Source organism: Eschrichtius robustus, chromosome 19 (assembly GCF_028021215.1).
Source record: "Eschrichtius robustus isolate mEscRob2 chromosome 19, mEscRob2.pri, whole genome shotgun sequence".
Taxonomy (NCBI): Eukaryota; Metazoa; Chordata; class Mammalia; order Artiodactyla; family Eschrichtiidae; genus Eschrichtius; species Eschrichtius robustus.
This window is the reverse complement of record NC_090842.1, coordinates 35075750-35100625: the sequence shown is the minus strand read 5'-3', so window position 1 is coordinate 35100625 and position 24876 is coordinate 35075750. Positions and strand designations below refer to the sequence as shown.

General features: G+C 50.0%; 1 protein-coding gene across 1 annotated transcript in view; it reads right to left on the bottom strand.

The window, feature by feature from the left end:
- ZNF423 (zinc finger protein 423) overlaps positions 1-24876 on the bottom strand; it is a 329943-nt gene that overhangs the window by 80801 nt on the left and 224266 nt on the right. The gene's annotated exons all lie outside the window — the stretch shown is intronic.

The window sequence follows — 24876 nt, the reverse complement described above, 5'->3', positions numbered from 1 at the left end:
GGAAGCTGGCCTGAGCTGGGCACTGCCAGTCACCCTGAGCTCTGGGGAATTCAAGTCCATTTAATAGTAGCCCCAATGCACTAAGCTTACTACCAGTAATAAAGGGGACCCTCATGCCACTCCTGGACATGAGCCAGGGTGTGCACTCTGTCACAGACTTGGGGACTCAGTAGTCTGTCAAGATTTTGGGGAAAGGGACTTGGCCCATGGCAACCCCCAGTAAACTGGCCACCAGCCCATCAGAAAACCAGTCCTACTCGACAACCCCCAGAGACCACACAGACAGACAAAACAGTAAGGCAGTTAAGTGACGGTGCCAAACCACCTGGGCAGACAATGAGAGACCTGGGGACAGGCCAGCTGGGAAGGCTCTCTGCAGAAGGGGTGCTTTGGGCCGTCTCCAGGAACGGGGAAGATCTGTAACCACAGCAATAGTAATATCAGACTTTACCCAATCGTTACCACTCGGTGTCAACTGTGTTCTAAGCACGTTACATACTTAGCCCATTGAATTCTAAGGACCACCTGAAGGGGGCGGTACCACCATCACCACTATCTTACTGAGAAGGAAACGGCACAGAGCTTCCGTGACTTGCCTACAGTCACCCCGCTCATACGGAGCAAAACAGGGATGCAAACCCAGGCAGAGTCCACATTCCCAACCACTTGGTTCTACAGAGGCCAAGGCCCCTAGAGGCCAGGCAGAGGCCAGCATCTCCGGAAACAGAGAGAAAGGGAGGGCTGGTACCCCACGTGAGCCGTGCCCAGAGGCAGGGGGGGGGGGTGTGGGGGGGGGGAATATTGGAAAGGTAAGAGTAAGGCAGTCCCACCCCGTGCAGATCGTGCAGCACGTAAGTGCAGGGGGGTCAGGACCCCGAAGTGAGTTGGGGCCTGGCAGGAAACCTTATCAGCAGCCCCCAGCTCTCCTTTGTCAGGGAACGGGCTTCCCCTGTGTCCCTGTGATGGCCCCTCTGTAGGAACAGCTCCCTTTGTCCTTCCACCACAGCAGGCGAGAACGGCCCTTCCAAGGCATAATGTCTCTGGTTTCTATTTGCCGGTAGAGACCCAGCTCCCAGCAACCCTAGACCAGGGCTGATCCCGAAACTCTGCACTCACATGGCAGTCAAGGTCCATATCTGCTTGGCCAGGACACATGCCAGGCACACACTGTGGCGGGGAAGAGAAAGCAGGAGGGATGGGTGCCCAGCGCCTGTGTTTGGAGGGAAGGCATCAACACTAGGAGCTTTGGGAGGGCAGGAACTGCAGAGACAAAGCAACAGAATTCCAAAATCCTCTCCTCTCCAGGCAGGGAGCCGGGCAAGCCATTGTCCACGGCCTGTGAAGCCACCCATGTGGCACCAGTCCCAGCAAACAGCCCCTGGGACAGGACAGGAATCTGAACCTTTGTCTGCAAGTGGTCACCTGCCCAGGACCCCCCCTCAGCCACAAGCCCCTCTCCTACCCCGGAGGTGGCCTCTCTCCAGCCCCAGCCAGGCTTCCCCATCCTGCCCGTTCAAGCTGGGGAAGGGCCTCTTCCATTTGTGAAGGATCTTCCTCATTTCCTCCACCTTCTCACACTGCACTTTCCAGAACAGGATATTATGGGAAGAGAAACCAAGGGCTTTCGGGGTTTTTAGTCTCCGCTCCAGGGAAAAACAGACACTCATCCCTATCTGAAATTGCTTCACTCTGCGAGCCTGTGGGCCGCGGGAGCCCTCCCGCCACAGACGAGCAGAAAATAGAGTTTGTTTCTCCATCTCCCAGCCCCCGCCCCCGCCCCCGCCCCCGCCGCGCCTCCCCACCCCCGCGCCTCTCGCCCGCCCTCCCTCCCCGCTTCCCTGCTCCTCTCTGCCTGGCACACCGCTGGAGGAGGGGCCTCGTGGCTCCACGCGGCTGTCTGGTGCCAGGAGCAGGGCACGGACTCCCACAGCTCGCGGCCCTGGACCGGGAGGAAAAGGAGCAGAAGCCCTTCCCGCTGCCTCCCGCGCCCCGAACCACGTGGCCTTCAAATAACCCTGGACCGAGGCCCTTCTCAGGAAAGCAGACCCAAGGACCTTTTGTTCTCTGAAATATTCAGGTTTTCAGGTCACTCTCTGGCCTTGCCAGGAGTGCGGTGTGCTCCCGGCTTGAACACGATGCTCTGGTGTTCAAACACTCATCTGGTTTTGGCTGGGGCAGAGGTGTCCGTGTGTATTACGTGTGGGTAAGTGTGTGTATGTTTCAGGGAAACAGAAACATTGTTTCCCCCTCATCTTCTGCTCCCTAGCCCACCTGGGAGGGTCCGCCTTGATTTTGGCAACATTTTTTGAGATTCCACCATCCGGGAGGCAGAGAGTGGGAGAGACACAGATGGATGGAGTCAACTAGTTGTTGCCTCTCCAAGGGAAAGGGGAGGGACAGTAGATGTTTTCTTGGAAGTTAATTCAACCCAAAGCTGGGCACCGGGAATACTCTGCCCCAGCGATTAATCCCTGCCCCCCCCCACCCCCCACCCCCGCCACAGCATCAGCAAAAAGCCTGTCTACCCTCCAGAGGTGTACACATGTGCACTGAGCGGGGCCCCAGCGGGAGGACCCCTCTTGGGCCACTGGACCAGACTGGGGCCCTCGGGTTGCTTTAATTAGCAGTCACTCCACCTCCTTCCCTTCGCTCCTCAGCCACCATCACGGGAACCTGTCAAGCGTCCACCCCAAGGACCAAGAAATCAGCTACCTACTGGCCCTGGTCGTTAACTAAAGGCTCGAGCTCAATTATACCGCAGACCTTGGGGATCTCCGGAGTGGTGGCTGGAGGAAGGGCTGTTGGTGGGCGTGGAGGGAGCGGAAGGAAGGGTTGGGCACACTGAACACGCTTCCATCCCCTTCCCAAGAGGAGCTGGGGAAACCGAGGCCAGAGGGTGAGTAGCATAATGTGTGGGGGGCCGGGAGAAAGGGAATCCAGGAGCCCCCCGCTCCATCCTTCCTTGGGGGACTGCCATGAACCGTTCCAAACAGTCTAAGGGGAGAGAAGACAGACACCCTGGGTGGTTAGCCTGGAAAACAAGAGGACCTCCCCAGTGGGAGGACACAGGGGTCACAGATAGAGGCTGACCAACTGTAGGAACTCAGTGGCATAGAGCCATTCAAGGCCAACACATCTCCCCGCCTGGCATGTACTTTGCCAGTGAGTTTGTCCAGAACACGTCTTGAATCAGCCCCTTCACCCCCTGCCACCACCATGGCCATCTTCTCCAGCCAGGACAACAGCAGTGGCCACCCACCAGACTCTGAGCTTCCACTCTTCTCCCTGGTGATCTCATCTACGCCCAGCAGCCAGAACAATTTTTTTTACAATGTTAAAATGGGAAAGTGTCATTCATGACTTCAAGCCCTGCACGGGTTTCTTACTGCAGAGCATAAAGTCCCAGTTCCTGACCACACCCCGCGAGGCCCCACACTGCCCAGCCTCTCGCTTCATTAGAGCCACGGTCCTGATCCCTCGCCACCCTCCAAGCCCACACGTTGGCTTTCGGCTCCTGGAAGACGTCGCAGCATTTCCAGCCTCAGGACTTGTGCTCTTGACCCAGCCTCTTCCCCTGACTGGCTCCTTCTCACCCTTTAAACCTCGGCTTAGCTGGCATCCTCCCCATTTTTCTCCAACCCCGCACTAGTGACGCATCTCTCCGTTCGTAATTACCATTGGCTGGTTTGCCTGTCCAGTCTTGGCTTTCCCATCCAGACGGTAAGCTACATGAATGTGAGGGGAACACATTTATCCACTCACTAGAGCCCAGCACAATGCCTGGAGTAGAGCAGTCTCCCAATAGATGTTTGTTGAATGAATCAAAGAACACATGGCTGTGAGTTAGCTCAAAGCAGAACTTCCCTATAGTCAGAGATGAAGAAACATTCCATTACCCACCCGTCTAAACATTCCAGGCGGGTAGAAGCAAACGTTCTTCCACCCTGCAATGAATATCAACTTTCCGTGCACCGTCTTAATTCCCGATCACATTTGGATTCAGATATTTAAGAAGCTAGAGAAGCAAATGTTATACTGTGTCCTGAGAAAGCCCCTGAGGTTCTGCATTCAAGGTTAGAAAAGTTTCACTTTCATAAAGCCTAATAAAATCTTGCTTCCACCAAGCAGGCCGCGGAGACCGTACTCAGAGAGCCTACGGGGCGCTCTGGATCCTAAAAGCATGGAAACTCAAACTGTGACTAGAATACAGAAGTCAGTGGGACCTGCCAGGAGAAGGGCCTGAGGCCTGGCCGGGTCCAACGCAGGCACGGAGGAAGGGCCCCGAGAGGTTATGAACTGAGCAGATCTACACCCCGGCCGTGACATTTATAACAATAAATGATTCTCACCATTGCCACAGCTCACGGCAGTCCTCCTTAAGAACCGTGGACAAAATGCAAACACATCCTCACCCAAAAAAACCTAGGGGGAAGACAGGCTGTCTGTTCCTCCAGCCCCACTGATGTGGGTTTACCCATTACGCTCATGTAATCAGAAGAACATTAAACATTTCTAAAGTCTTCTCTTTTTTCCATGGCTGATTAAGCAGTTGGGAGCACAGAGTTTACTGTGAAAAAAGCAAACAATTATGTGCTATCCGAGGTAAACATTACCTGAGGAATGGAAGCTGGGATGTGCAGCCCCATTGTCAGTAGGGATTATCATTATAATACTTAAAATAACATTTATAACACTTACTGAAATTACACGAATGAAGTCTGCAGAGACACAGAAATGAAATCAGCTCAATGTGTTTTTATAAGAATACTGAAATCTCTGTCCCTTGGAGGAAAGTTATAGGCATTAACAGTTTTTGCTGGGCTTCCGTTAGCTGGTAAAATTTGAATACTGTTTCTTAGGTGAGCTCTAATCTTCTTTGAATCCTCCCAACACATTTTACCTGTAAAATATTGTAGTTAAAAATTTAGTTTGATGGAATGATATTTAAGTGCTTCTCCTCATCTAACTCCCTGAAAGCGCCCCAGAGAGTCTCCCCGTAATTTGTTCAAACGAAATAATATTTTCGTTTGCCCGTTTCTCTTTGTTGTCTTGCGTGATGAAAAGTAACATTTCTTTTCTTTCAATCCTATTAAGCGAGGCTCGAGGAATGCCAGCCACTCAATCCAAATGCGATCTGGCAGACAGGCACTCTGCTTAAAAAACGGGGCCTGCCAACCCGGGTTTCCTTCAGGGGTTGACATGTCACCAGGCATTGGAGCTGTGCAACATTTCCTGAGCAATAACCGGGGTTACTAGCAAGCGGAGTGGGTTTTTCCTTCTCTCTTTCTTTTTTTTAGCTGACACACTGGGCTGCTTGGCTCAAATATTCAGTCACTTGCACGTACTCTGTCTTCCCCCACTCTCGCAGCTTACCATGCTCAAGTCTCCTGAGCCTGCCTGACACCTACCCTCAACTGGTGAGGCTCTGGCCCCTTCTCCAATTGCAGGACTCGCCCTCTCGGGCAGCCCCTCCAGGCAGAAAGGGGCATGAGATCCTGCTCTAGTCCCTTCCTGAATCCACCGAGTCCCCCTTATTCCTCTTCCCATCCTACGTGACTTCCCTCCATACCACTGTCATCAACAAAGGCAGTTCAACTCACAAACTCCAACTCACTCTTCGAAACCTGCTATGAAATGTCACCTCCTCTCTGAAGCCCTCCCCAGCATCCGAAGGCATCCATGCTCCTGCAAATGCTTTGACTCCATCCAGAAAGATGTGATTAAATAAATTACGGTACAGCCATCCGATAAAACACTATGCATACTCTTTTTTGCTTTTTTATGGCATGAAACCAAGTGGGTTAATATGGAAATATGTCCATGGTAAAATGCTAAAAGTGAAGTAAGAAAGCTGCATAATAACAAATATAATTGATCCTATTTGAATAATACATGTGTATATGCATAGAGAACTCTTGGACGACACATAAAAATCAATGGGCGGGGTGGCTTCTGGGGAGTGGAAATTGGGGGAGGAGCCAAGAAGAAGGGAGACTCTATCATCTTTTATGTTATTTGAGTCTTTTTTCCATGAGCAGGGATTACTTTCCTGATTAAAAATAATAAAATCCATCTGTGTTGATGAGAAAGACTTAGTAGTGCCATTTTGAATTTCTATTTTTAACTCACTGGAATAAATGCCACTGTAGGACCAATCACCATCACCATCAGTCTTATCACACAACCTTCGCAACGGGCCACACTCCCTGTCTATATCTATATGTGAATGTCTTGCCAACATTACAAGTATGAATTTATTGTATATAAGGAAACCTTCTAAAGATGAGATTCTCTTAGTTCTCTACTCAAAACTAAGCTCCGACTTCCTCTCTCTATATCTGGCTGGCTAGAAAATAGAAGGAAAGACCAGCCAAGAAGAACCACAATGTGACCTCAGAGGCCATTCCTGGGCTACAATCTCAGGCAACAGAAAAGGGGTGGGACCCTTAGAGCCTTACTGACCTGATGGCCACCAACAGTCAAGTCTCTGGAACGTTCTGCCCAACTTCGGTTGATGGGTTTTCTCATTTCCTGAATGTTGCCACCCTTGGATAAAAGAATAGCTAGAACAATAGGGCCAGGAATACCGTTAGGGCACTGACATTTGGGTTCTTGATAAAGCTGCCATTTGATATTAGAAAAATACATTGTGATTAGTGAATTACACCCTAAATGGGGGAAAAAAAAAAAAAAAGGCACAATGGCAGCAACATTTCTGTTCTGTATGAAATGTCAATGGACCAAAATTATTTGAAAAAAAAGACATTTAGGCACAGAAACATTAAACCTAACAATTTTATTCTAATGACAAAACTGTCTTTACAAATACATTACTTACAGAAGTGCTCACACACTGTATATGCATTTCACACACACAGACATATATCATCAAGCTCAGCTGCCCAGAGAGTAAGGTAGTTGAGGCTGGAGACTGCACCAAATCCATACCCAGGAACACCAAGGTGGCCAGCACAGTGTGACACAGCACCAGGGAACAATCCGTAACATACATTGATCATGTTTAGGCTACTTGTACAACCAAGTACAGTGACCCTGGGAACAGCAACAATTTGTCCAGAAGTTGAGAACACAAATGATTTCTGCTACTTTGTTTTGTAAGTTAAAGGAAAATTAAATTATTTTAAATTAAGGGCTGAAATAACGGGCCAGAGGAAGTTAGAGCCTGGGGTGCTGAGGACTGTGTCCATCACAGACCTGGCTTGTTCACTGAGCAGAGGCAAGGCCTAGAAGGATGCTGGAATGACCTCAGATGACCACATGCACGGTCTTGCAGGCTTAAACAGTCCCTTTCCTAGATGCTGGTTTGTAGGCACCAATACCCACATGCCCAGGGAAGTAAGACACGGGAATGCAAACCTCCCCCATGGAAATGGGGGCTGTAGATGGCTAGTACAGGTCAAACAACAAAGAAGATCCCTCCCCAGTAGCCTCTGCGTCCCTTAGTAACTAGCTGTGGGTGTACAGGATAGGCCTGTCAATACCATATTAGGACCGGGGCCTCTACCATGGAATGATCTCTGAGTGGCCGCTATCTATTGCATAAGCCTAGGGCATCCTTTCCTCTGTCCTAAAACTATATTTTTCAAAGTTGATGGAGGCTGCTGACCTTTGGTTTTCTTGGACTTTTCTAACAAATCCATACCACACCCTTCCCAACCCATTCTGATGGAACTGCTGGGATTATCCATATTAGTCAGCTCAGGCTGCCATAACAAAATACTACAGACTGGGTGGCCTAAACAATAGAGATTTATTTTCTCACACTCTGGAAGTTAGAAGTCCAAGATCGAGGTGTCAGCAGGGTTGGCTTCTTCTGAGGCTTCTCTCCTTGGCTTGCAGATGGCCTCCATCTCGATGTGTCCTCATATGGTCTTTCCTCTGTGGGCACAGATCCCTGGTGTCTCTGTGTGGCCAAATTTCCTCTTCTTATATGGATACCAGTCATACGGAATTAGGGCCGCCCTAACAGCCTAGTTTTAACTTGCTCACCACTTGAAAGGCTCTGTCTCTAAATACAGTCACAGTCTGAAGTACTAGGGGTTGCGGCTTCAACATACACATCTGGGGAGACGTCGTCAGGTCTCTGTCATTCCAGATGGAAAGAGGTCACCTCTCTCATCCAGGTCATCCCCTGCCCTCATCATTTCATTTATGGGATGCACCTTCCCCCAGGCTTCTCCGGGTGGGGCATCAGAAACGGTGGTGGAATGCCAGGGAGAGATGACACGTTAGCTATCCCCTTTTCCAAATTACCTTCTGACTGTGCCTGAAGGAACATGAATATAACCTCACCCAGCCCCCTTCCAAGAGCGCCGCAGGGTGACAAGGCCCACATGGAAGACCCAGTGCAATTAGAAATAATCTAATCGTGGTCAAAAGGACAGAGCCATGGGTGCCCCCAGATCACGGACAGCGGTGGGGTGGGAGATCACTCAAGACAGAGGCAAGAACTCAGCCTCTCAGCATCACAAACCCCCACCCCACCCCGGAGGAGCAGCCGAAACCTCCCCTCCTACTCCCAGGTTCCCCTGAAATCCCGCATCCTTCAGACCCAGGCACCCACTATCACCCCATCGCCCCCGAGCAGCCAGCCAGTGTTGCACAGTCGGGGGCGAGCGGGGGAAGAATTTGTTGTGGTTGGTTTTGTACGCGTTTTTAAAAATCTATTCACGTGTGAGATGCAGCCTGCCTCTGCCACAGAGGGCATGCTTTGCAATCTGAATCGGCAAATTTGTTAACTGACTGTTGAGTCTAATGTTATACCACTATTCTGCCTCTCGTTAGCAACACAAATTACCGGCAATTAGCCGGCTGACTGTTCAAAGGCAGTTCAATTTCTTGTATAAAGAGAGCTATATAATGCTTAATGTATCTATCAAATGTAATAGCCCAAACAAAATTAATGATATGAATACAATGAGTGCTTATAAGGGATAATTACAAGGTGTCCGTCAAGAGAAGCTGCCATGGAGTCAGACACACAATTCGGGCAAACAACCACCCAAGTTGTCGAGAGGCTGGTCTAGGCTACTTGGAGAGAGAAGAGCCATCGTGGGGCCATTGTGAACTCACAGGCTCAGCCTCTTCCGGTGACAAGGCAGGAAAGGCAGGCTGCCATGGTGTCTGAAACACACAAATTGTGGTTTCAAACGTGGAATAAAGGGAGACCTTGGACAAGTCCCGGAGACTCCATTTCCTCATCTGTAAAATGGGAACAAGAGCACATGCCTCTCAGATCCCTAACCTGGCACAACACAAGCAAATGAAGAAGAGAGAGGTTTGCTGACTCTGCAGGCCTCGACCGGAGGAAGGTCGTGATTGCTGTCGATGTTACAATTGTTACGTAAGAATTTTCACGGTGAGGCCCAGCAGACTTCACTGGGCCCGCGTCACTGATGGAGTAGCGTGGCACGATACAAACCACACTTCCATTTAATTACCACCTTTTTTTTTTTCCTCCGGTAACTAAACATTTTCCTCTGCTCAGTATCCCTGGAATGGCAGGGCCATTCCCAGTGTATTACTTGCATATCTATAATTAAATAATTAAGAATTGTTCAAGCCCTTCCAAACACAACAAAAGGCGATGATTATTTCAAACCCACTTTAGGAAAAGTCAAGCCCCTATCAGCTCCATTTTTTGCTAATAGTTATGCAAGGCTGCACCAGCAGCATTCCCTCTTGCATGCCAGCACACCAATAAATTAAGATATTCCTGGCCGCATCTGCACGAGGGAAATTAGAGCATTACCTGGTCCCCGCCAGTGTGCCAGCTCCGAGCGGCAGGCGCAGCCCACGCTGGGCGACCAGCTGTCTGCGAATGTGGTGTGTGGATCTCAGCTCAGAGCCAGGGGATCTCTTAGGAGGCCTGCTCTAATATCACAACTGCCTCGCTGCAGGACTGTTCCCTTCACAGCACAGTATTCAAACACTTCTTCTGCCTCTTTCTTTCCAGCTCCGGACCAGAGAGAACCAGGACCCAGGGCCTCCGAGCTGGTCCCCAGGTGCTGAAACGTGCATGGCTGATTTTTTCCTGCTCGCCCTGAGCCCCTGCTGGAGAGAAGAGCAGTGAGGCAGGCACTTTGTTTTCTGAAAGCCCAGCCCCAGCTGCCGGGGAGGCGGAGCGACCTCGTTCCTGGTGGCTGTAGCATCGCCGGGCACAGCGTCTTAGGCTCTGATGGGGACAAGCGGCCCTTGTAGAGGTTTAAATGCCAAAATGATTCCAAGATGGTTCACACAAGCATAAACTCACTGTCCCAAAAGGAGGCAAAGACCCATTTTCCCAGAAGTGGGTAGAGGCTTCTGACCTGAGCGGCTAATTCCAAGCGTGTGTACATCTCAGGAGACCGTCTTCAGCCTCCAAAGTGTTCCTTTAAGTCTGAATCCCCCTCCCTCACAGGGCTCCCCAGACCCTGACCGTGACAGACAGGCCCTGGAAATGGTCCCTGGCTTTAGACAAACAAAAGCAAAGAATGGAACGCCTCTGGCCTTGGGTCTGGCAAATGCACGCACATGTACCAGGCATCCAGGATGCAGCCTCTTTGGCAAACAGAGCTGCAGGCCTCCTGGACCAGAGCTGGAGCTCGGCTGGCCAGCTTACAAGCAGTGGGGGTCCAACAACCGACTGGGTAGGGGTCGCGGGGATGAGCAGAAGGGGCTGCCGCTGAGGCCGAGGACTGAGATGAGGGGCTTTGATGCTGGGGTGTGGGAGAGGGTGAGGACATTTTCAGGCACGTTGAGCTGGATGGTCAGCAGGCAGCTGGCTGTGAGGGTGGACCATGAAAGAGAAGGAAGCTAGGGCTGGAGACTGTAGATTTGGGGGTCAGATGTGCATGAGGACAAAGCTCAGGGGGTGGTCAACAGGGTCCAGTGGCCTAGTAGGACTACAAAAGTCATCAGCTTCCACAATCAGGAGTCACTGGTGACCCTGGAAAAAAGAGTTTCAAGGAGCATCATGCTCTCTTTAACGCCTCTGAGCTTTTGCTGTGCTCACCACCTAGAATTATCTTTCTCTATTCCCTCTAGTAAACTCCTACTTGTCCATCAGAGGCCCAGCTCAAATGCCCCTCCATTTCAAACCTCCATTGACCACCCTCTAACTTCACATATCTGCCCCACCCACACATAATTCCCCAACCCATTCATTAGTATTAAGAATTCACAAAATAAAATTAAAAAAAAAAAAAAAGGGCTTCCCTGGTGGCGCAGTGGTTGAGAATCTGCCTGCCAATGCAGGGGACACGGGTTCGAGCCCTGGTCTGGGAAGATCCCACATGCCGCGGAGCAACTAGGCCCGTGAGCCACAATTGCTGAGCCTGTGCGTCTGGAGCCTGTGCTCCGAGAGGCCGCGATAGTGAGAGGCCCACGCACCGCGACGAAGAGTGGCCCCCGCTTGCCACAACTAGAGAAAGCCCTCGCACAGAAACAAAGACCCAACACAGCCATAAACAAATAAATTAATTAATTAAAATAAAATTAAAAAAAAAAAAAGAATTCACACATTCACGTGTCTACCTCTCCCACTGGACTGGAAATTCCTTTAAAGTGGGGGGGGGGGGGCTCTGTTTGCCTTGGATCAGGGTCTCCAGCACTCAGTGCAAAGCCTGGCACAAATTTGGCAGATAAAGGCTAGGCATGAGAGGAAATAGAGTCCAAGCCTGAGGCAGAGTCAGAGATCCTGTAGATCTTCCCCAAGGCAGGGGGGCTGCCTCAAGAGGTTGTGCCTGGGGTTGACCAAACAGGCCAGTTGCCAGAAGGCCACAGGGATCCTGCAAGATGTACTGGTGCACGGGGACGAACACCTTCCTACGCTGAGCACACCTGGCCTCTGCCCGGATGGGTGGCAGCCAGCTCCAATCTTGCACACACGGAGGCTAAGCCTCATCCCCAAAGGACAGAACTCCCTTAGGGTCCCATGAGGACCATGCAAAGTAAAAATGGAATTCTTCTCCATTTCCCTCCATCTGGGTATGAGCTGCTGCAAATTGGGCTACACCCTTCCCATGGTTTCACGGGTAGGTTAAACTCCACCCAAGCTGGTCTCATCAGTGCCCAAACATGCTACATCCTTCTGGTCGTCTTTTTGGACCACTCCATACGCCATATTCTCTTTCCTGATGAAAAAGTGTACTCCATCATTTAATAATAAATTGCTTATAACATGAGATGTTTTCTGTAGCTATGCCTGCCTCCCAAACATGTCAAAAGCTTCCTGCACCTTTCCAATATCTTCCTTGATCCAGGAGTACAGGAGTTCACTAAGTGTATTTGATAGACAAGTATCAGATAGACAGCCGTCCCTCAGTATTCGCCAGGGATTGGTCCCAGGACCCCTGCAGACACCAAAGTCAGAGGATGCTCAAGTCCCTTATAAGATATGACATTAGTATTTGCATACGACCTACACACATCCACCCTTTTACTTTAAATCATCTCTAGATTACTTATAATACCTTATACAATGTAAATGCTATACACATAGTTGTAAACACTATGTAAATAGTTGGTAGTGCACGACAAATTCAAGGTTTGCTTTTTGAAGCTTTCTGGAATTTTTATTTCCAAATATTTTTGATCCACAGTTGGTTGAATCTGTGGATGTGGAACCCGTGGATAAGAAGGGCTGACTGGACAGGAAAAGTGCCGCCTTGCTACCCGTGGCAGACATTGCCAATCAAATGCCTATCTGCTCTCTGTGATGAATGATTCACTCAGGGAACTGGATAGCTCCCGCCAATTTTATCTGGTGGCTGCGCTCCACACAAAACAGAAGGAGCTGGGAAATGCAAGACTTCCGGGCGGCCCAAGAAGGGACTGCTCAGAGTGGCAAAGTGCTCGGATGGTGTCCCTTTCTGAGGTTCTCCCCAGCCCCCCTCTGTCGAAAGCTGAAGAGGTCACAGAGAATCAGGAGAAACAAAAGAAGGACCACCATCCCATTTCTCAGCATTTCTACCAAGAGTCACCGTGACCCTTCTTCCCACTCGACATTCTAGTTTTCAGCAGCTCAAAGTCCAGAGCAAAGAGGGAACCCCATCTCCCTGGGACGTGCCCTTATCCAGGCTTCTGGCTGCCCACCCAACCAAAATCAGACAAAGAGGTAAGACGAAAGGTGGGGAACTCTGACGCAATTCATTGGCTGCCTTTAATATTCGTTTATAAACATTCTTTCTTCCTCCTTTGCTACTTGCTCTTCTCTGGGCTAAGAAACGTAGCTCAAGACCTGATCTGGGTATCACTTTTCAAATGCCCAAATCCCTGTAAAGGTTTAGTGTCTAGCTGTGTGCATTTTGCTCCGTATTAACATGTTCAATGGAGTACTTTGATTTTTTTTTTTATCTAGACGCCAGAAGCTGGTGAATATATGCTTCATAGCTTCAGATAAACCTTTTGTTCTTCTGGGGCTGATCAGCTGGTAGAGCAGCGAGAGGGAGAAGGGGAGGGGAATTCACAGGGGCTCAGCGGTTTCAAAAAGTCAAATTACCTCTGAGCCATAGCAAGGCTGATAATTTAAATGAAAAAATATATATACAGGCTGCAGCACACAACACCGTCTCTGGTAGGACTTTTAATGAAGCCCCAGTTGTGATGACACTGAAGCCGGGAACGCTACAGTGGGATAATTACTTGGCTCCCACACAGCTGAGTTCCATAGATGCATTATTAACGGCACATTCCTCGCCATAACGAGAGCTGAACAGAGGTAAGCTCCGCAGACCTTGGTGTCCGCCATTAGCGGCCTGGCACAAACACAAATGAGTGTTTTCACAAAAGCATGCAAAGGTTGTGAAATTCCAGCAAATCCTGTGCTGGGAGGTGGAGATGGGGCGGGGATGGGGGGAAGGGAGGTAAGAGGATGTGTGTGTGTGTGTGTGTGTGTGTGTGTGTGTGTGTGTATGTGTGTGTATGTACAAACACACATATATATTTGGTCCATACAGACGTGACCGGAGATGTCACCTTTCCGTGCACAATGTACTTGGAGTAGGGCAACCTGGGAAATTATGGAGTCAGAACACATTGATTTTCCTGCAACAGATCCAGGCGGCAGCCCTGATGAAGAATTACAGAGGAAATTCAATAACCTAATTCTCCTCCAACCTGGCCCTGCCGCGCCTGCAGCCCTGAGCTTACCTGGCTGGGGCCACGGGGCGGCGCCTCCTGGCCTGGGCGCGCCGCACAGCCGGGCTCCCAGCTGGGACTGCCAGACAGCGCCCCTCCTCAACCCCGGTTCCATCCCCGAGCCACAGTGCTCTCTCAGGCCGCCTTCTCAGAACATGCAGGGAGAGCCAGCTGCCTCAGAGTCCAAGGGTCTTCTGGAAAGGCGTAAGCCACAGATATGGGTCTTCTTGCTCCCCACTCACCCCCATTAAAGCTGGGGACAAAGACGCATGTACTGTTATTCAGGGCCAGAGGGACCCTATGCACGTCCCACACAGAGGCTCCAGGGCACGGGGGTGACTTAGAGGAGACTGCTGAGAAGCCGGCGCCCGGCCCTGCGCTTCCCCGTGGTCTTCTCCTCGGTTTCACTTCCCCTGGAAGCGTCTGTTTCAAGGTGACCCTGTTTCGCGAGTTAGCCCCAGCGTCTCCCGCCTGCTCACAGAACCAGGGGCCTCCCAGTAATTAACACCCGCACTTGATGAGGTCCAGCTGGCAAACTGAAGCGATGCCAGCATCCTCCGCTCGACAACCTGGGCTCCTCCAGCCAGGCCCCAGCGAGGGCCCCTCCCTCCACGGCCGTTCTGGCCACCCTTTCCCCGGAGAAGGTGAAAGTCACCCACCTAGCATGGATGTTCACAGGAAGTTGTTTATAACAGTGAAAAGCTAAAAGCTCCGACGGGGAATATACATCGTGGCACTTCGGAGAGTGGAACACCAAGCAGCCACTAAAAATGATGGTGTAGAGGTGCGTGTGCTGACGTGGGGTATTATCACTGTATCTTGTTGGGGGAAACGGTTACAAAATAGTATGGACGTTATAAATCCATTTAAAACTAAACACGTGTACAAAAGAGTACGCAGTGATTCCATTCGTATAAAGGAACAAAAACAGGCACCACTGTCTTTGCTGTCAGAAGTCAGGATCCTGGTTATTCTGGGGGGTGGGACTGCAAGGGGGCAGGAGGTGGTCTTCTGGGGTGTAGGTGACGCTGTGTCACGATCCAGCGCCATCTGACCTGATAGGTTCAGTCTGGGAAAATGCAGCTAGCTATATGCTTATGACATGCGAGGTTTCCTGTAAGTTATGCATCAATAACAAGTCATTACCTATTTATTGATATGTGTACTTCTCTCTATAAATATCAAACTTCAATATGTTTTTTAAAAGTGTTTACGTGTATGTGAACACAGAGTCAGGAAAGGTAAACAGCAAATTGTTAACAGCAGTTTTCCCCAGGCAGGTGAAAATGAGGGTGATTTCTCTCTCTTCTTTCTATTTATCAGCATTTTTTTTTTCTGGTAAGGAAAATATATTACTTGAGGAAAAAGAAAGAAAACAACTTAAAAAGAGAGGGGCGACTCGCCCGAAATGATAAGGAACATTACCAATTAGCAAAATAAATAATAACAACCACCACATCATCGTCATCTGCTCAACAAAGGAAGCACTCAAATGTAGTTTGGGACCCGTTCCGCCCAAGCCTTCTGGATGCTCCCCTGGAAAAACGGGGACAGAATTCTGCAGAAGTCACTTGCAGAGTGAATTGCTTTTTCCCTGGCCCAGCCCCTGAGCCCTGTGAACCAAAATGTAAATAAACAGCCCTACGTGCCAGTTCATCGCTGCAGAGCTTATCACGGTCACCCACACGGTCCAGGAGCCGCCACGTGCGACGGGAAGGTGGTTAGACAAAAGGCGAAGCACGCGAGAAGTTCAGACCCACTTGGCAAAGGTGGGTGACCACCCCACCCCATCCCCACCCCCGCTCAGCCAGGGCCCACCCACCCACAGGGTTATCCCCTCCCCACCCCTGTACCCCTCCTTGCTCATTTCAGATCACTTTCTAACAGATCGATCTCAACTGCTCTGTTCCCCAGTTCATATGCCCAATTTCCCACTGATGTTCAAAGAACAGGTGAGAAGATATAGGAGGTTAGCCAGGTATCAGACTAGACGCAGCTCGTAGAGGAAGATGCCGGTCATCCAGGCCGACTAATTATTTGCCCCCAGCCCAAACCAGCATCTTTTAAATACCTAATTAAGATTTGTTTAGAGGGGAAGGGAAGGTTGCGTTGGGAGAGTGAAAAGAAGGGGGGACCCCTGGTGGCGACTGCAGGCTCTCTGATGCTATCCCCAGCAATCCACTGCTGACCCCAGACCCATCTGCAGGCAGCAGAACAAAAGCTCTGCCATGAGCAGCCCCCGCCCCTTGGAAGTTGTTAGGAAAGCTCATCCCTCAAGTCTGCTGGGACCTCCGCAGGACCCTCCCTCTATGAAGTCCCATCTGGACATACTTCTGGTGGGGCTGTAGCACCTCCCACAGGTCGGCTCCCAGACTCTGCCCTGCCTCTGTGCTTGTTTCTCCCTGTGTCAAGTGGAAAAGCTAAACTGGAGCCCTAGCTCACATTCCTAAGTTACGAGGGGGCCTTGGATCTCCAAGGAGCCCAGAGACTGAGTGAAGATTATTTAGCAAAGCACAAGGGGAAAAAAATCACTTCCTACAAGAGGGCAGACCAAGAACTTTGCCAGGGACTCAGAAGGCAGCAGTTTCTATCTGAGATGCTCTCCAGGGTCCCTGGTAGAAAGGTGGTGAGCTCCTCACCGGACCCAGCAGAGGGCCTCCCACAGCGCCTGAGGGGCCCCCAGAGGCGGCTTCCCCTTCCCTGCAGGAGATCAGTACGAAATGTTGTCCTAGATTACTGTTTGACCCTGGATGGGTCAAACCAGGAGAAGAGAACCCCCCAAAATCACTAGCAGCACGAGGCAAGTCCTTGAAAAAACCCCTCCCCCAGCTGCCTGCCCTCAGCTGGGCAGGGGGGTGCGGGTTCCAGGTAGAGGCCCTGGTACTGGCCTCCCCCAGCATGAAAAAAGGATATTTTCTGGATTAAGAACCAAAAGCAGCAGACTTCCTTTCGCAGATTGCTCTGGGTGTTCTGAGACCAGGGTCCAGTTGTCTCTCTTTATGAAAAATTCCACACTTCCCTTCCCTTTGGAACCTCATCCCTGCCTCCCCTTCCACCAGAAAGTTTGGTGCAAAGAAGTGACCATAGACCTGCACTGTCCCAGCCAGCAATTTCAGTGCTGAGAAGCCCCCAGGCCTCTCTCAAGGAAGAGGCTGGTTCCTCAACAGAAGGATGCCTGCCTGACTGTCTGTCTGTCTGTCTGTCTCTCTCTCTCTCACACACACACACACACACACTCACAGACTCAGAAACACACAGGTACACAGCAAAGGGAGCTGCCTGTCACTCACACTCAGATACACGCACGTGCGCGCGCACACACACGCTAAAAGAAATACAGACATATACACACAGATACATGCACAAAAACAGAGAAGAATCCCCACAGGTGCAAATACATAGAATCAAGAAATAATACAAGGCCACAAACATACCCAAACCCAAAACACGGAAACAAACCCACAGACAGCAAACCCATTGACCCAAAAAACACACATCCACCAAGACACCAAAACACATAAACTGAAGACTCAGAAGCAAACCCACAGGCATGCAAATGTAGAGACACAGGTAAATACAAGCTACACACAAACTCTCAACAACAACAAATCAGATACACAGAAACCAACACCCAGGCTCAGAGACACACCCTCAGATAAGGCTGTCAACTCAGAAGTCCCGGGAGAGCAAGGAGGGTAGAAGCAGGCTGGTTATTACAAAACTGGACCTCGGTCAGCTGCTCCAAGCATGCAGGCAAGGCCCAGACAGGCTCTTTCAGAGCTCCTTGGTGACCTCTTTCTTGCTTAGGTCCTTAAACTCCCCCTCCCAACCCTGGCCGTTTTCAGAGACCCCGACAGCAAGCTTCCCATCACAGCGCCCAGTGGAGGGCAGGGATTGATGCAGGGTGACACTCTCCTGTGTCTCCTCTTGCTTGTTTGTCTCCCAAATAAGGACTGTACAAAAGAAGGGCTCCCTGCCACCCAGGCTGCAGATGGGGGTTCCCATGGGGCAAACCCACACCTCATTGGCTGCAGAAGGAAAGTGAGAATCAAGGTCAAATCTTTATAAACCCCAAGACTAAGTGAGCTCCCAACAGCCCCGGATCCTGCCTGCATCTGAATTCTGCTAAAGCACTCCATAGTATCTTCACACCCTCCCAGCCACAGACCCCTTTAGCCCGTCTGATTTATACAGAGAGTGGCAACTCTGATATTTAGCACTCCACAGGCAGGATTCACAGATAAGAATTCTATTTAAAAAATACAATATCTATCAATATCCCTACCCAACAATAGGCTGATAAAATTTTAATTTTTGCATCTAGTCAGTTCTTAACAAGTAAATTAGGGATGAACTCAAATACTGAACTCGGTTTCACTCATCTTGAAACATCCACTGAAAATAGCACCAAACTTTCATACCACACTCGCTTCCCGGAAAATAAACATATCAATTGTCTTTTTAAACCTCTATAGTATTTTGTCAATATTATTTTATTACAGCAGAGAATGTATAAATATTTTATTATAAACCAAAGGCCTAAAATAAACAGTTTAGTAAATAGTTATTACATTACAAGGAAAAACATCTGTGGAAACTGCTTTCCATGTAATTATTCTTGCTATTTTACATTAGCGCTCAACGTGAATTTCTTTGGCACTAATGTTTCACTTGTTCTAAATCTTCCTCCTTGTTGCTATTATTAAAATCTTAAAAAGGTGCCAAATCTTAAATGAAGAAAAAAAATGATTCACTAGAAATTATTCATATCACAGTGAGCCGCTACTAAACCTGGCAGGGGTGCAGTATTTTAGGTGAAATTAACATAAAATATACAACAGCAAATTATCCAGGAAATAGCTATGTTCTTTACAGCATGCTTTTACATTCAGAAAAAAATGTTCTCCTTCTCCATCTCTTCGTACAAAGCCACAGATAGCTCCATTCTGGCAAGTTTTAAAGGGAAAGTAATGGATTTGTCAAAGGGGTAAGGGCGTTGAGAACAGACTAACAAATAGCTCATGGGTGGATCAGCCTTAGGTAATTACCAGAGACTGTCAGAAACGTAGAGAAGGCAAGAAAAACAGCCCGCAGCTTTCTTTCCCCTCGATTCCAGAGAATGTATTTCCTCTCACAGGCCTCAGCTCTTTCTCCTAAACACAAGAAAAACTGTAACACCGTATAAAATGCAAATCTCGCTGTAAATATTTTATAAAATTGTTGCATACATCCCAAAAGCTATAGGTCTTAATTGAGAGCAGGCGATTTTTCTAGTCAATATATGGAAATGGAAAATGCTAATTTGTGTTTTTCTACTTATGAAAAACCCTGGAGAACAGCAAGCACAAATGCACTCACTTTAATATTATAAATATAATTTGGATCCCTCTTTACCATCCCCACAGCCCTGGTTTTTATCTCCCTGTGGCTGCAGCAGGAGAGATAGAGAATCACTTTCACAGCATCAGCCCGGGAAGACGGCCTCAGATGATGGCAGGGGGGTACTTCGGGCCCTGAGCCGTGTGCCCCCGCACCTACCATCTGCACCACCCACCCCCGGGAACTGACAGGCAGGGGCCCCATGCTAGGAGACAATGCCCCGTGTTCCGTTCCCCAAGGCTGAGCGAAGGCAGGAGCTTTGGCGGTGTGGCTCCTCTCTCCCCTGCTGGCCCTTCTTGGGCCTCGAGCTCCATCTGACCACCTCAGAGCTCCTTCTGGGTAAGGAGAAACCTCTCTGAGTGCCACCCCTGGAGCTGCCATAATGAACGGCAGCAGCTGGCAAGATGGCTGGAGTGCTCCAAGTGGGGAACGCCTCTTTGCAAACACCAAAGAGAGATTAAGGCCTCTGCCAGTGATCCCCAAGAGCCGGTCCCTCCTGGGCCCACAGCCTACACCTCCCATGCACATCCCGTCAGGAATGCAGGGGTTCTCCTACCTAGACCTGCACTGTCCACTACGGCAGCCGCCGGCCACATGTGGCTACTGAGCACTTGAAATGTGGCTGGTTCCCAGCGCAAAATAGACACCAGATTTTGAAGGCTTACTATGAAAAAGAGAATGTAAAGAATTCTCATTAATAACTTTTTAAGTTGATTTTATGGTACAATCATACTAGTTTGGATATATTGGGTTAAATAAAAATATTTTATTCCATCTGTTTCCTTTTACCTCTTTTCAAGGCGGCTAGTAAAGATTTAAAATTGCACACGTGGCTCGCGTCTTATTTCCCCTGGACGGCCAGCTCTGGAGAAGGCTCTGGCTTGCTGTGCATAAGCCCGTGTTGTGTTCACGCGTGTCAGCGGCTCTCTCACACACTGTGTGAGCAGGAGGTCCCCAGCTTCACGATCCGAGAGCTCTACAGTCCTCAGAGTCTGGGATGCTATGATTCCATAAATCCGTATGTCCACAGTTCTAAGAAAGCACTGTGATGCTAAGAGATTCTATCACCATTGCTCCCCAGCATTTAACAAAGGCTTTACAACGACAGTCCTCTGGCCAGGGTCTTGCCCAGTCCTCAATCAAAAAGAGCTCAAGTATTTGGCAATCACAGCCCCCTTCCCCCACCCCTTCATGAGCCCAAACACAGCTCGGCCCTCCCTTCGCCACGCACCCCAGGAGCCTCCCCAGCGACTCCTGCCCTCCCTGGCTCACTCTGCCCAGAATGCAGAACAGGTCCTATTGGGAGAGCTTGTCAATCACACACAGCGTTCACCAGTGTGTTTTTCTCCCCCTGGAAACCATTCCTCAACTTCTCCTCAAATTTGTGTATTTGAAGAAAACATCCAGGAAGCAGAAGGGCACATTTGGAGTTAAGGGACCTGGATAAAACTCCAGGCTCTGCACCTTCCCCAGCTGTGAGAACTTTGGTACATTATTGAACCTCTCCTTGCCTCAGTTTCCTGACATGTCAAATAGGAAAAATACACCTTAGATATTTTGGGGGGAAAGTTGAAATAATGCACACAAGGTGCCTGGACATACTACACACTCCATAAATAGTAGCTCTTAATATTTTTACTATTATTATCATTTTTTCACTCCAGAACTATCCCATGACTCAAAGTCCTTGGGTACTTGGACCATCATTCTAGGGGCAGAAGCAGGGTGGGGGGGGAACTGGTTGCAAAGCCAGAGTGAGGCCTGTGCGGAGGAAAAAGGGCAGGGGCCTGGAAGACCTTTCCTGACCTCAGTGCTGGCAGACCCTGGCCAGTGAGCACAGACCTGGGCAGAGGTTCCACTGCACGAGAAACTCAGGGAGGGGTGCCCAACCCTCCAGAGACTCAGGCCCTGTACTCCTGGGTGTGCAGAGACACTCAGAAAGTCCAAGGGGAGGACTGTTTGCTGAAGAAACCCACTGATTTACTTCCAAGCATTTTTGATGGTGTATCACCAGGGAAATATCCAGGGTGAGGGACGGCAATGTTAGGACTGGATGGAAATTATTTAAAATTAATGCAGCAACTGTTTGCTGTAAATGGCCACTTCCACAGGGTCCTGAAGTATTAGGGGGACCATATGAAACTGCCATTTTCTGTAGGTCAAAAACTGGATGTTCAACCTAATAGCTTTAACACCTGAAAGCAGGTTGACTCCTGCAGGGGATGCAAGGCTGCATTGTTTTAAGGAAGTCCCAGTTTCTGAACTCTTCCCGGCACACCTTGGGCTGAAAAGAAATCCCTCCCCAAATGTGTACACACACAGACATGCACACACATTAGCTTGTTTGCCTTTGAATTCACCTACAGATTACAAAAAAAAAAAAAAAAAACAAGAAAGGAGGGAAGGAAGGAAGAGGGAGGAGACACGATCCCATCAGGCCCATGCAACAGCAAACTTCCATGATCCGAAGAAAAACGCTGGGATTCACTAGGCACTCTTTAAAATTCAAGGAAGCCCTTTCCCCATACACTGTCCCCATTGCAATCAGTGGACAGAAGTGCGGGTCCAGGCAAAACCAACTAATAAGAGAAGAGACTCCGTCACTGAGTGTTCCCTTGACAGGCCAAGCACTTGACGTTGGATACTTTAATCCTCTCATTTCACAAATGTGTAAACCAAGACCCAGAGAGGTTAAGGAACCTGCACAAGGTCACACAGCAAATGGGTGGCAGAGCCAGATCTGAACCCAGATCCCAAGACCTCAGAGTCAAAGCTCATAAACAACATGCTGGGCAGAACACTGGGCTCAGACCTGGAGCTTGGGTCCCTGTCTGGACTCATCAATCACTCTTCATGCCTCATTGCCTCCACCTGTCAGATGGAGACCATGGTCCTGACCTCATCCTCCACACAGGAATGTGGCTAGGATGCAAAGACAAGATGCATGTGACATCTGAGTTTGAAAAGTTCAAGTCCACTAATTCTTCTTATTCTCATTACTGACACCTACTAAGTGCTGGACTCTGGTCCAGGCACTGGACGGACAGGCAAAAACGACATAGACAAGGCCCCTGGTCCACCTGGAAAGACAAACACCGCACAGACAAACACATGAGTACACGAGACGATTGCATATTACAAGAAGCGCTACGAACGAAGGAAATAAAACGGGGTGGATTGGAGTGACGAGGTTGGAGTCGGGGTCAGCCCGGAGAGGAGGTGCCACCTGGCCGTGAAGGAGGCAGTGGTGTGGAGGGCTGGAGAGGAACAGTCCACAAAGAGGGCACAGAGTGTCCGAGAAGAGGAAAAAGTCGGGTGTGGCCAGAGCGGGGTGAGCAGGAGGAAGGGTAGGAGGTGAAGTCGTGCGGCGGGCAGGGCCTCGCGGGCGGGGAGGGTGGGCAGCACCCTGGAAAGCTGGCTGCATCTACTCCAACTGAACATTTCCCCGCCCGTGAGCCAGTAGCTCAGGAACCTCCCGGTTACGCAAGCAAAGGCACGCGTGCGTGTGACCACAGAATACCCCTCCGCAGATACGACCCCTCTGCAGATGGCCTTAGCAGCACTACTCATAACAGCCCCCACCAGGAGCAACCCAAACACCCAGCATCAGCAGGACACACGGCAAACTGGGACACGTTCATACAGGGGCTATAACACGGCAATAAAAAGGCACAAACCCCTGATAACGCAAACAAAGATGAACCTCACCAACGTTAACAGTGAGCTACAGAAGCCAGACACAAAAACCACACAGTGTAGGATTCCGTTGACACGGCGTTCAGAGGCAGGTCCAACTACCCTCAGGTGGTAGAGGTCAGAGGAGCAATTGCCCTGGGGAAACTGCCGGGGGGGAAGTGGGCTATTGTTGGTGTGGGTTGGGTGGGCACATGTATGTCACAGAACATCACTCAATACTCAGAATGTTCGTGCCCCTGACTGTATGTAAGTGAGGCCTCAGTTAAAAGGGGGCAACGTGGAGGGATCTTCCCCAGATGTCGAGACAGCAGAGACCCCTCCCTCGGGGCGGCTCCTGCACCGGCCCTGCGTCACGCACGCGCTCTCCACGAGGACATGATGATCTGAGGACACCCTGCAGGAAGACAGCCCAAAGCCAGACCAGCAGAACCCAGAGCCCTCAAACCAACCTCAGGTTTCTAAAATCTGGGTCAGTCAGACAAAATTCTGGGCAACTTCTCACCTCAGTTCTCCAAGCCAAGAAGAGGTGTGATTTGGTCCCCACGGCTGTGGAGACAAGGCCAGGCCACTCCGAGGCCCAGCAGGCCACGGTGCACTGAGGCCCCTTCCCTCTCCGGGAGCAGGAAGGGAACCGGCCAACGTTTATTACTCGCCGGCAGCGAGATTGACTGCAGGCCTCCTTCGCCCACACTGAGCCATTAGCTCGTAATGGCCCCGAAGGCTCCCTCAGTCACAGACCCAGGCCAGAGCTCGTGGGCTCCAACACCAAAGATACTAATGACTACCACATTGCCGAAATAAATCATCAGCACTCAGAAGGGGCTCCGGCCAGGCCGGCGGCTTCCAAACTTCATTTCACGAATTTCCCCTTAATACTCAGCTGCCTCGGCGGTGAGGCGGTCCTCGGGTGGACACATCATCAGCAGGCAAAATTTCTCTGATACAGTGTTTATAAAGGAAGGATGGAAAGAAGAAAAACAGATGACTATCCACCTATACAACGCTTCAGGATTCCACATAGGTGGAAATTTGGAGACTGGAGCAAAATCCCCATTTGAGATTCCCCCAGGAGTTTGACAGTCCAGAGCTGGCAGCAGGAAGTGCCCACGGAAGGCATCTGGAAAGTGTGTTCCAGGGAACACTGCTCCCTGTAGACAGACGCTCCATACAGAGGGGGCTCCGTGACCGTATGGGTACAATTTGGCACGGTGTTTGAGGACATGGAGTCTGTAGCCAGATCACTTGGGTCCTAACCCTGGCTCTGACTCCTGCTGGCTGAGTCAGAGTAGCCTTAGGCAGACTACTTTTGCCTCTGTGCCCCTTGATTTCCCCATCTCTAAAATGAGAGAATAGAGGGGTCTCTCTATCCCAAAGTTCTGGTTCCCTGCCACTGTCAGAGGCTGGCTGACATGACCTCTGGCAGGGCAGCCACGTAGGCCGCAATGCGAATGGTGTTCCCTAGACTTGTGCAGTGTACAACCTGCACAACCATACCCTGCAGACCTGAGTGCTGTGGTGTTCCTGCCACTCAAAGAATCCCTCTGGGGGCTGATGTGAGAATTAAGTGGAACAGCTGATGTAAAGTGCTCAGAACAGGGCCTGGCACATAAGTAAGTGCTATAGGATTGTTTGCAATCACTATCACCACTGTAATCACCATGA